A 12398-nucleotide genomic window follows, 5' to 3' on the forward strand; every position below is an offset into this window, starting at 1 on the left:
GAAAGTTGGCAAGACTAAAAGTCATGATATAACTGTGAAATATAGAGTCCAATCTATAAGAAAATGCCGTAATTAAAAAGAAGATTTATTAGAGTAATAATCAAACAATTGTGTCGACCATTACGTGTCTACGTATACATAGCAGTAAAATTAATTAAAAAGTAACATAATTTATATATCTTGCAACACGCTAACGTGCCATTTGACTTTTGTTAAATTACAGCAAGTATCCGAATTGCAGCAACACTTAGCACATTAATTGAGACCGCATAGTGATTCAGAACGTTATCGAGAATTTAGGGGCTCAGAAGGCACTCTGTCGCTATGTTCGAAACACTTTATACTTAATTAATTAATTAAATGAGTTGGATAACTGTTGATTTTGCACATACAGATTTGACCAGATCTTGTTTACTGCACCACAGCTGGTTGCTACATGCTAGCAGTGCTTGCAATCATTATTTGTCATATGTGACTCAGTATTTTGGGAAGACATAAACAAAGCTGAAATTGTTAATGTCTGAATAGATGAATGCCTAGATTTGCGAGCCTCATTACTATTGTAAAACTTTCTGGAGACCTGTTTACACTCTTGAGTATTCTCAGAATCACCTCGACAGTTTGCGGTCATGTCCTACGGTTCTGAGTGCTCGGTAGGAACGGTAAGAAACGTCCATTTCGCGGTTAAGTTAAATGAGTTCAGGAAAATTGATTATACGAGTAAGCTGTGCAGGATCTTAGATTGCTTATGTCAATTAAGCAAAGAAAAAGTCTCTAGATACCGTTTGGCAAGAATCAGACTTATAGAGTTCTACAAATGTAACAATTTGTGTGCATGATAAAGCATAAGAACGGCTTTATATAAGTACATATATATATATATATATATATATATATATATATATATATATATTAAGGTGGTAGTATTTTACCGTGGTGGCAGTTAGGTATTCGGTCTCATTGACTTTTACACGTTTTTGTCTGCTGTTGGAAGTGTTGAGAAAAAATGAAGTCCATGCATCGTCAGTCGCATGATCGTTTTATTGTAAAGATCTCGTTCGATATCAATGGTTTTTCTTCGAATTCGCAGTTGTAGCGTTTTGTCAGAAGTAATTGAAGGAACACTCAGAAACTCTTCGACACACAATTCAGACGTAGTCTAAGGACACGAACAGAGCGATGGAGACAAGTCCTACATCGAAACATTACATTATTTCACAAGAGTTAGGAGAATTTCCATAATAATAACTAGACCTACTTTTGACTACGTTCTTTCTGATCTACAGTTAGCAGATGGAATGTGTGTTGAACCTGTCTTCGTATCAATCCTGTAAAATCAGAATAGAGGCAAACTGCAGCAATTAAACGAGAAAGCTTAGAATCCCATCATGCCGACTAGTTGACAATGAACTAAATGACCAACTCTTGAGATCTGTTTGACGATATATTGTCGAGTTGAAGCCCGCACGCGTCCTAATTAATTAGATACTTGCACCTTCTACTGTCGTTTACAGATCTCGTCGACACGTGATGCAACAGTCATTTCAAGTCCACAAGTTAAGAATTGAGGGGAAGAGAAAGATGAGAATATTTAGAGCACACGCAGGGACTATTTTGACCTTAGCATTTAGAGTAGCTATATGAACATGCTGGCATAAAGCGAAGCCAACACACTTACATACTTTTGTTAGTTGTTTCCTTTTCTATTGGGGCTTCCTGCATGGCGTAAAGTCACATGATATAATGCTCATTTTAAGTAAAGGTTGAGATACCAAAAAAGACGAGGATGTCCGGCAAATTAGTACTACACTGATAGCAACACACACACACACACACACACACACACACACACACACACACACACACACACACACACACACACGCACGCACGCACACACACACACACACAGACACACACACACACACACGCACGCACACACACAGACTCTCTCTCTCTCTCACACACACACACACACACACACACGCACGCGCACACACACACACACACACACACACACACACACAGACACACACACACACACACACGCACGCACACACACAGACTCTCTCTCTCTCTCTCACACACACACACACACACGCACGCACACACACACACACACACACACACACGCACACACACACAGACTCTCTCTCTCTCTCACACACACACACACACACACACACACACACACACAGCTAATTTATATAAGATGTAACAGTTTCTATAGAAGCAGAGACTTAGCCTAATTGTTTTATAAGTTTCTACAATTCTTTGTCTTGAAAAAAGGTTACACTTGAAGTTATGGTTTTACTTTAGTCACTTAATTAGTTAATTAAAAAGAGCCCTAAAAATTAGAAATTCTTTGGAGCGGTCAATGCGGTTCTGGGAAATTGGTGGTGAGTTGCTCTGACAAAGTATAGTTAAAGATTGTGGACATAAAACTATTTCGGGTACTGAGACTTTTCATCGTTGAGATTATTACAGATTACATGGTTAGTCAAACATTCGAAAGGATGTCAGACGTGGGCTTAAGATAAGGAATGAATCCAGTCATGATCGACTGAAGGATGGTTTCCAAGAACCTATGATATGGGTTAAGGACTTAAAGCCAAATATTTACATAGACATAAAGCAGGACTGTCGGTTAAAGGCATATTTACATTAACTGTAGATAAAATGTTGCACGTAGGAATAATGTAGATATACTGTAGTTTGTGTTGTCTGTATAGCTTGTTTGGTTTGTAGCATGTTAGCTGTCTTATGTCTTAGTTGTTTTATGTTTGTTTCAGAAAGAAACTGTAATCTTTACTTTGGTGTGACATAATTAATCGTACATATATTCATTCGTGTCCGTAGATGTAGAACAGTCTCAAGCTCGCTTATGACATCTAATGCTAGACATTTCTTGTTTCTTAATTAAATGTACGTGTATTTCATTGTCTAAAGTACGATAACTTATGCCCATGCTCTTTCCCTTAAATCTGTAGTCTATAATTATGTTGCTTCTGGAAAATACACGTTTTCCAAGATAATGACGCGGGTACTACAGTATCTATCGATCTATAGCGGAAACTGAACTAAATCATATACAAGTCTAACGAATTCACTGACGTGCATGCGTTTGACAAATGCAAAGTAGTTGCGTGAATTTTGAAAAAAAGCGTACCGAAGATATCGACGATTAATTTTCGTACCTCCCTTTATTCCCAATAATTGTTCTAACTGGGAGAATAGCAACCATGTTTGAGGAATCTATGTGTACGTTTATCGGAAACAATTAACCTTGTGGTTATAGTTACGTGGCAATGTTGTACCTCGTGGGGAATCTGTGCGTACTTTAGGAAGGAAATGTTGGCAAAGTTAATGGTCATGCAAGTGAAATATTACGTCTAGTCTAATTGACAAAAATGCTATCAAAAGAGAGGATCTATGATATTAAGAATCAAACATTCGTAACAACCAGTATGTGTCTATGTGTATGTAACAGTTACCTTAATTAAATTTACATAATTTGTATCTTGAATCATGTATACCGTCCACTTGACTCTTGATAAACTACAGTAAGAATCCGAAATATTGCAACACTTAATTAGCACTTTAAACAGTACTGTGACTTAGAGAGTTTATCGAGAATTCAGGGGCACAGTAGGCATTTGTCGCTACGTTCGGAGCACCACACGCTTGAACGAGTCCGAATCTCCGATAACTTTGCGTGAACTGCACAAACGCATTTGACTAGATCTTGTTTACTGCGCCCCATCTGATTGCTATTGTAGCAGTCTACTTGTATGCAGTCTGTCATATATGCATATCTCAGCATTGTAGGGAAGTCACAAACAAATTGCTCTAGTGTATGATTGTATGAATAGACGAAGGCCTAGATTTGTTACCATTTGAAACTTTCTGGGAACCATTTTACGCCTCTGAGTATTCTCAGAATCACCTCGAGAGATTTACGCTTCTGTCCCACAATTCTGAGTGGGCGGTGGCGAACGGTAAGAAACATGCATAAGTGCACGAATCCAGGAAAAGCCAATTATACGAGAACGCGGTTGTAAACTCGGTTGCTAGATGTAAGTAGAAATTTGCTTATTCCATAAAGTAAAATCTGAGGTAATGAGTGACATGTACAGAAATTAGAAGCAACTTGGACGTGAACAACTAGTGAGCGATTCTCCGATCTACACTTTACCACATAAATTCTTGTTTTAATAACCTATTTCTGTTTAAACCATCGTGTAACAATCTTTGTATGAAATTGAAACAAGCATATTCTAGGAAGTCTATTTGGTATAGTGAGTCACTTTGAAACAATGTACATATGTATTCACAATAAGATTGCCTACCTACTTCTGTTCAAATCATTGTGTAACAATCGTTGTATGAAATTGAAACAAACATATTCTAGAAAGTCTATTCGGTATAGTGAGTCACTTTTAAACAATGCACATATGTATTCACTAAGATCGCCTATGTCATTTAAATATATATAAATTATTTTCAACTCAATTTGCACCTTATTGCTGCCAAGTCCGGAAACAACAACTACAGCAAAATCATACAAAGAATTCATTGTCCTCTAAGGTTTTTGCGTTTCTCAAGTCTTCAATTCTTTGCATATGGATCTGCTTGAGAGTGAGGCTCACTTCACTCAGTAGACAATACTGAGATATTAATTAATATTATCTAGATGCTATTTGCTACTATGTAGTGTAGTTACTGATATTGTAGTATAATATAGAGTTTGAGATGAATCTTCTAAGAGGTATTTCAGCAAATAATTACTTTAGGCGTTTTCTCAACATGAATACTGCAAAACAGAATTGCAAGTCGAATTCGTGGATGTCAAAATAATAGATCAGGTGTAGGCATGATTTCTCTATCGGGGTTTCCAGCTATAATATCAGAAACAAATATAGTTTACAAACCAATTAGAAAGGTTTTGCTAGATCTCTATCATGTAAAGAGAGGTCATCAGATGATTTCGGGCAATAGTTACTGCAAGCAGTCTATGTGCTTTTGTTGGAAACGCTTCTCAACAACCCCACAAAAGTGTAACGATAAAACAATTGCAAAAAATATTTCTATTCTAAATTTAGTTGATTATAGCTATTAGGGCAGATGATTTTGTGACCTAGTTTTAGGTACACTAGATTGATAGATAAACAAATCACTGAATATAATATATAAAATTAATAAAAAAAATTATATAAAGAGAGCTGTTTGCTTGTCTGTCTGTCCATCTGTCTGTCCTATTTATACATTTCAAACATGATTTATTACGGACTAAAGAAAGTAACAATGGCAAACTACGAAGTTCAGCAGGTCCTATAGGGCCGCTCCATACCTATTAATATCAATTTCTTGTTGTTTGTCATTTGATTAATACATAAATTAGTGTGGCCATAGAATGTTAGAAAATAGGTATGGTTTAACTAGCTGAGTAACTGTTTGAAAATATTCCGCAAGTAGTGCGAGTCTTCTGACTCACCTTGCTATTTAATTAAGCAAAATTCTCAACCCGACCTTTGTTATATTATTATTAATTAAATCAAAATGTTACAAAGAATGCATCCAATCTCTAAAAGCGTTTACCATACCTCAACGGGGAATTCACGTAAACATCATGTGCCTATAGCAAAAGATTGGGAAAGTTGAACACCAGGTGGAAGTACAGCAACCTTATCCTCTAATTTGTGACTGCATGTCACATGGTTGGGGTACTGGGTACTCTACCTACGGCAGCCATTCAGTGACAAACCTAGAGTCATCATTTGACAATTTGGAGAACGGAAATAGGCTAAATAACAAGGATGACGGAGGACGTCCGAGCAAAGTACGGTTCATCTAAATCTCTCCCTTATTCTGTCCGATTTCTCCAAATTGCGTTTTAGTCGTGCATATAGGTAGGTGTCCACGCGCCGACTGCAGGTTTCTATCCGTCCAGTTTTGGTTAAGTACCCTGCTTAACGTCCTCGTCTTCCTTCCTATCTCAACCATTACCTAGAATGAGGATCATGTGACAGAAGAGATGCATGCAGGAAGCCCAAAGAGGAAGGAACTAATGGTATATAGTATTTCTGTGTGGCTTCGCTTTAGGCCGGCTTGTTTGTGGAGCTACTACTCAAATGCGAAGGTCAAAACTTTCCCTGTGCTCCAAAAAATTATTACCTTTCTCTCCCCCTCAATTTTTAGAACGTGTGGTCTTGAAATGACCGTTGCATCACGTGTCAAAGAGATCTGTAGGCGACAGTTGAAGGTGATTGTATATAAGGCGTATACAAGCCTCAAGTCGACAATATCGTCAAAGAGATCTCAAAACTTGGTCATTCAGCCTATTGTCAAATAGTCATCATGATTGGATTTCAAGCTTGTCTAAGCTCTCTCGTCTGCTTGCTGCAGTTTGCCTCTATTCTGATTTCTACAGGATTTATACGAGAAACAGTCTCAGCACACATACCATCTGCTGACTGTAGATCAGAAAGAATAAAGTCAAAAGTATAGTAATTATTATAGGAATTCTATAGACTGTTGTGGAATAATGTTATGTCTTGATGTAGGAGTTGTCTCCATCGTTCTGTCCGAACGAGTTTTCTATCGCTTTATGGAAAGTTTGTCCTTATGCAACGTCTGAATTGTGTGTCGAAGGGTTTCTGAGTGTTCCTTCAATTGCTTCTGACAAAACGCTACAACTGCGAATTCGAAAGAAAGGATTAAGATCGAACGAGATCTTCACGAGGAAACGATCAAGCAAAACGACTGAAGATGGACGCCATTCCTTCTACACACTTCAAACAGCAGACGGCAAATGTGTAGAAGTCAATGAGAACGGATACCTAACTGTTTCCACCACCCAGGTAATACTACAGTACCCAAGTTATGCAAGAAGCCGTTTCTTGTCCTCATACCATATTGTTACATTTGTAGAACTCTGATTCTTGCCAAACGGTATTCAGAGACTTTATTTCTTCGACAAACATTTTGGCAGCGTCCCCAAAGCGTATATGTGCTCTGCACCAAAGTAAAGCAACGCCGGACCGCGCGTACGTGCTGAGATTCAACGAGTATGGTGAACAAAATCCCTTACTGCTACAGAATCCTTCAAACTGCACTCGTGCATTGAAGCCAAAAAGTCCGTCGTGTAAGAACGGAAGCGACGTTGAAGTGGACAGTCTTCTTGGGATAACTTACGGCGACATTCAAACGACAGCGTTTAGAGTTTTCTACGACCTGGCGTCTAATCAGACGTGTCACAGTATCCTGTCACATGAAATCCAGGACTGTTGCAATCTACAGAAGAAATGTTCATAAACTATTTTAGTTTTAAAACATTTGTTATTGTCATCGAATAAGCGAATATGATGTTATCAAGATGAGCTATCTTTTTTATAAGTCGAAAGTTTTTATATGATAATTAGTGCGGTTTTTAGTCAGACATCTGACATGGTGTGCAATGATAAATTACTTGATTTTGTTAATTAAAGAAGGCATTGAAAGTTGAACTTGTACAAGTTTCAAAGGCGATGCTTTAGTGTATACTCTTGCAATGTACTGGCTAGTACGCAACGTGCGTGCAGGTTGTTTGGTCGCTCGGCTTACAGTCTGTTATAGCCAACTTAATATAAAAGTTGAAAACAAATGTAGCGACGCCTAATCTATCAGCAACGCCAGTTCGACACGGACAAAAATAGATATTATCTACAACCGAAGCGTAAAGAATTGGAGCTACTGTACGATTTGCAAGACGATCATTGCAAGTCTCGATTAGTTTTCTATCAGACTAAAATCTGATATACAAACATTCAATTCTTTGAATTTTGATTAAATAACTACATACAATAATTTTATTGATGACTTTGACTTACAAATTAGACTCCAATTACTAACATTTAATTAACGGATTGTAAATGCGATGTATTTGATATAGTCTATTGCTACATCAATAGTGATATCGTCATATAGCACAAAAGAATTCTGCATGTCTGAGACACTTTAAATGCTCTAGATAGACTAACAGCTGGCATCATACGATAAAACGCTCAAACAAAACAACGCTAGATTTACAGGGGCGTGATTTATTAGGCATGTTCCAAGTTATCCGTGAGGTGGATGCGTCTAGACCTTGGATAAAGGATCCCTGGCAGTAAGATGTACTTTCTACACGCATGCTATATTTTATTTGTCAACTAGAGCGATAAAAGACAGGCAAAGTTTGCCGGAACGGTACTCGAGCAAGATAAAACTAGTTAAGGCATGTTACGGGTTGTCTATGACGTCACATCTTCCACTGTGGTAATTAGTGTGATAAACCCCTCAGTTTTTAGACCCACGTGACACCCTTGGAGGGCTTGTGAAGGATATGACATGACAGCTGTTGCAAGTTGCCAACAAGACAGGAGAGGAAGGCAACAAACCCAAACTTTCTGGGGTATCATTATTGAGGCTTGTTCTCCTCGTCATGAAACATTCTGGTCGTTAGCGAAGAAGCCACTAGTTAATATCTTCACTGCAGAAGTTGTTAGTAACTCTATGCAACGTAGATGTTTAGGACTGCTTAATTCTCAAAACCCAATATTAAATACAATAATAATTTATCAAACCACACTCTTAAAATGTGGGGATAGCGCCTACTCTAACCCATACATAGTACGTGACACCCCTGATTGGCCGCCCTCTAATGCGCGCCCAGGCTAGAAGTCTAGATTGCGAGCGTTAGGAAGGTCTGCATACAGCGGCCTCATCTTTCTGTCTGTCTGTCTGTTTGTCTTTCTGTCTGTCTGTTTGTCTGTCTGTCTGTCAGTCAGTCTGTCAGTCAGTCAGTCAGTCAGTCAGTCTGTCTGTCTGTCTGTCTGTCTGTCTGTCTGTCTGTCTGTCTGTCTGTCTGTCTGTCTGTCTGTATGTATGTATGTATGTATGTATGTATGTATGTCAATACATATATTTCTTATACAAGACATTATTACAGCCTACGCTAAAAATCAGCAAGTTCTAAGAGAACTAGGACCCAAGAGGTCCCTTAGGTACAACTAAGAGTCAAACAGTTGACAATAAGCTAACAGAGTTACTAATGGCAAGCACCAACTGAGTCACCACTATACTAGACTCCGCTCATCTTCTGCAGTAACACTTTTGCATTGCACTGCTGCATCGCAATTGAGAATCGCGTCCTCCAGTAGTTCTTGAACTCGTCCTGTCTGCATTCATTTGTCCATATTGCTGTTGTTGAGAGCCGCTTGAGATATTTTTTGGCCTCTTGCCCCCACTGAACAAAGTGGTCCATCACCAGAGGAATGAAAATTCAGTGTAGTTCCACAAGGACGTGCCTTTTGGCGTATTTCTGTGTGTCTGTCTTTCTGTCTGCCTTTCTGTCTGTCTTTCTGTCTTTCTGTCTGTTCGTCTGTCTGCCTGCCTGTCTGTCTGTCTGTCTGTCTGTCGAAAACAGACAGACAGGCAGACAGACAAGGGTGAGCTATCGAAACATCACAAAAGAATGTGATGTTTCGATAGCTCACCCTTGGAGCAAAGATATTATTAAAGGTGCAGCCAGAGAAGGTGGCCATGCAGCAGCTAAACGAGAGGCAGCAAAGTCAAAAAAATACTCAGAGGAATCGCTTGCGGATGGATCGAAGCCTATAGTTGTCCCACTCGTCTTTGAACACTTCGGCAGATGGGGCTTAAAGGCTGACGAGCTGATGAATGAACTGGGGAAGAAGGCGAGAGGCTTTGATGGAAGAAGAATTGCGGTAGAGTTTAAAACCTTCTGGAGGAAAAGACTGTCTATTACTCTTCAAAAATGCAACAGCAGAGTGATTTTGCGGAAGCTGTCAAGGCTTTCTGTGCGCTCATTAGGAGATGACAGTGTTTTGGGAGTAGATAGAGACATTCAGTGTTTTACTCATTAGCAATAGTCTCGGACTACAAGTAGAACATTTCATTTTAACAATAACTGTTTGTAGTAGTGAAGATTGTTGACAATAAACTTGATTCTGTCTGTCTGTCTGTCTGTCTGTCTGTCTGTCAAATTTTCATATATTTTTATACATCAAAGCTAATACAGGTGAAACTAAAGTAACAGCTAATGAACAACAAGTGTCACAACTACAATTACAATTACACAAATAACAATTAGCATTAAAAAGCTCCCCTACGGAGCCTACAAACCGAAATTAGTTTACTGAATTGAAAGTTGAACAACATCTAAACTCTGGTCGTATTCTGTCCATATGTTACTCTGATCATCTTTCTAGCCATGCAACACCGAGGCATTGCAACGCTGAAGTTGTACTGACAAGCGTCTTCTCCAATGTGTTTTAAAATCTGAGGGATTGTTTCTTCCTTCTTCATCTCTATATAGTTTGGAAAGTTTATTGAGGAACGTTGATGCTTCTTCTCCCCACCCACCAAAGTGCTCGAAAACTAGTGGAATAAGGGTAGGAGTGTACCCTCCAGGCAACTGCTCTTGAGAATATTTGCTATTTTTGATGTCTTCTCTTCTTCTTGCTGCAGCTCCATCCGTAGTTGCTGCACTTCGCAGAATGTCCTGGCTCCAGGGGTGAGCAAGGGCCACATCAAGCTCGACATTTCCCCCACATGTTGAGTCAAACACAACAATGTCTGCTCTATTGTTGGATGTTGTATATCTATCTTTTGGTTCAATTTGATGCTGGCATTGTAGACTGCTCATGCATTCAGACCAGCACAAAACAACAGAATTGTGAGACCAAACTGGGCCTCCACCCATTTTGCATGTTAGTAAATGGTACCCTTCAACATCTAGCGACTTTCCACATTCACATTTAGTGGCCCAAGGTGGTAAAGACAAAGGTAGACCCAATCTGAGAGAAGCCGCCAAGACAAAATTGTCAGATGAAAGTGCAAACTTCTCTGAAGATGGAATGGAATCTAACCATGCTCCTGCTCCTTTACCTCTAATTGAACGCAATCGTGCTGCATCTCGGTTAGAATCAGTTTCAATCAACTGATCTGCTTTCGATTGTACAAATTCTGTTGTTAGACGATGTTTCAACTTTTTTGTGTTAGGCAACAAATCCGACAACTTGGAAATATCTTTGAGATGGTGTTCTAAAGTTAGCCCAATATCACTCGCATGATTAGATGATGTCACTAGAGAGTTGACTTGATCTTGAAGAACAGGAAAGCGATCAGGCAATAGCTTAAGAGAATGTGCCCAGCTGGCAACAAAAGCAAAGGGTGCCACTTCGTTTAGGGAAGTCATACCAAAACCTCCTAGTCTTACTGGCAACGTTGCTTGCTTCCACATATTTCCACTGATGTCAACATTTCCTAGCAAACAAGAGAAGGTAGATTTTGTTTGCTTGTCGTGGATAGTAGCTGCATGTGCCAGTGTTTCTGGACACGTTCCTCTTGCTAAGTGATTTAGCCGTGTGGTATGACAGTATCTAAGAAGCAACATGGATGCTTGCACATTATCCAAGTCGACAAGCTGTCTACAAAGATCATTCCCTTTTCTGCAATAGTGGAACATGCTCGTGCAACATATTCACGTTTCCAATTGGTGTTCCTAGTATCACAATGCCTTCACTCGAAACAGGTATGATATATTCAGAAGAGAAGGTGTCTTCTTTGTCGTATGAACAGTATATTTCACATTTTGTTTCCTGTATTTCCAATCCTATTTGAAAAATTCAAGTTGAAGAGTGGAAAAAGCATCAAGGACATGTTTTGCTGGTCCAACTAAGAAAACATCATCAAGATAAGCTAGCACTCTTATTGCTTGGAAATTGCTTTGCAAATCAACCAGGGTTTGTTGTATGCCTAAAGAAAACAGAACTGGTCCTAGAGGATCTCCCTGATGGATGCCTTCTTGAGATGCCAAAATAACTGTGACGTTATTCTGTAGGAAGACCAGAGGACCAAACCCAGAATACATTTGCATGACATGATTTGTCAAGATAGGAAAAGATTTCATCACTTGTTGCAGCAAATGGGAGCGGTGGATTGAATTAAAGGCATTTTTAGCATCAGTCTTCAGAACAATCCATTCATTGTTGGCTTCTAGTAGAAGCTGGACATGGTGTAAAAGAAAATCTGTTCCTCCCTCTGTTGACACTCCATGCTGCAGAGGAGAAAAGAAATTCGAAAATTCACTTTTCATCTGTGCACAAATACATTTTGCAGTAACTCTTCTGAAAACTTCTCCAATAGCTATTGGTCGAACGTATCCTGAGGCTTTGGGCAAAGCAATCAACCGTGCTGAGGACAACAACCTGGCAATTGAAAAAGGGACTGATCCATTGGCAATACAAGAAAAAGCAAAATGCAAATGTTCAGCAGAAACAGTGTTGGAAGCAATAACTTTTAGGTGCTCATATCGCCATTCTGATGGGCCACACCCTGAGCCTCTTGGTGATTTCTT

This window comes from Corticium candelabrum, chromosome 3 (assembly GCF_963422355.1).
Source record: "Corticium candelabrum chromosome 3, ooCorCand1.1, whole genome shotgun sequence".
In the NCBI taxonomy this organism is placed as follows: domain Eukaryota; kingdom Metazoa; phylum Porifera; class Homoscleromorpha; order Homosclerophorida; family Plakinidae; genus Corticium; species Corticium candelabrum.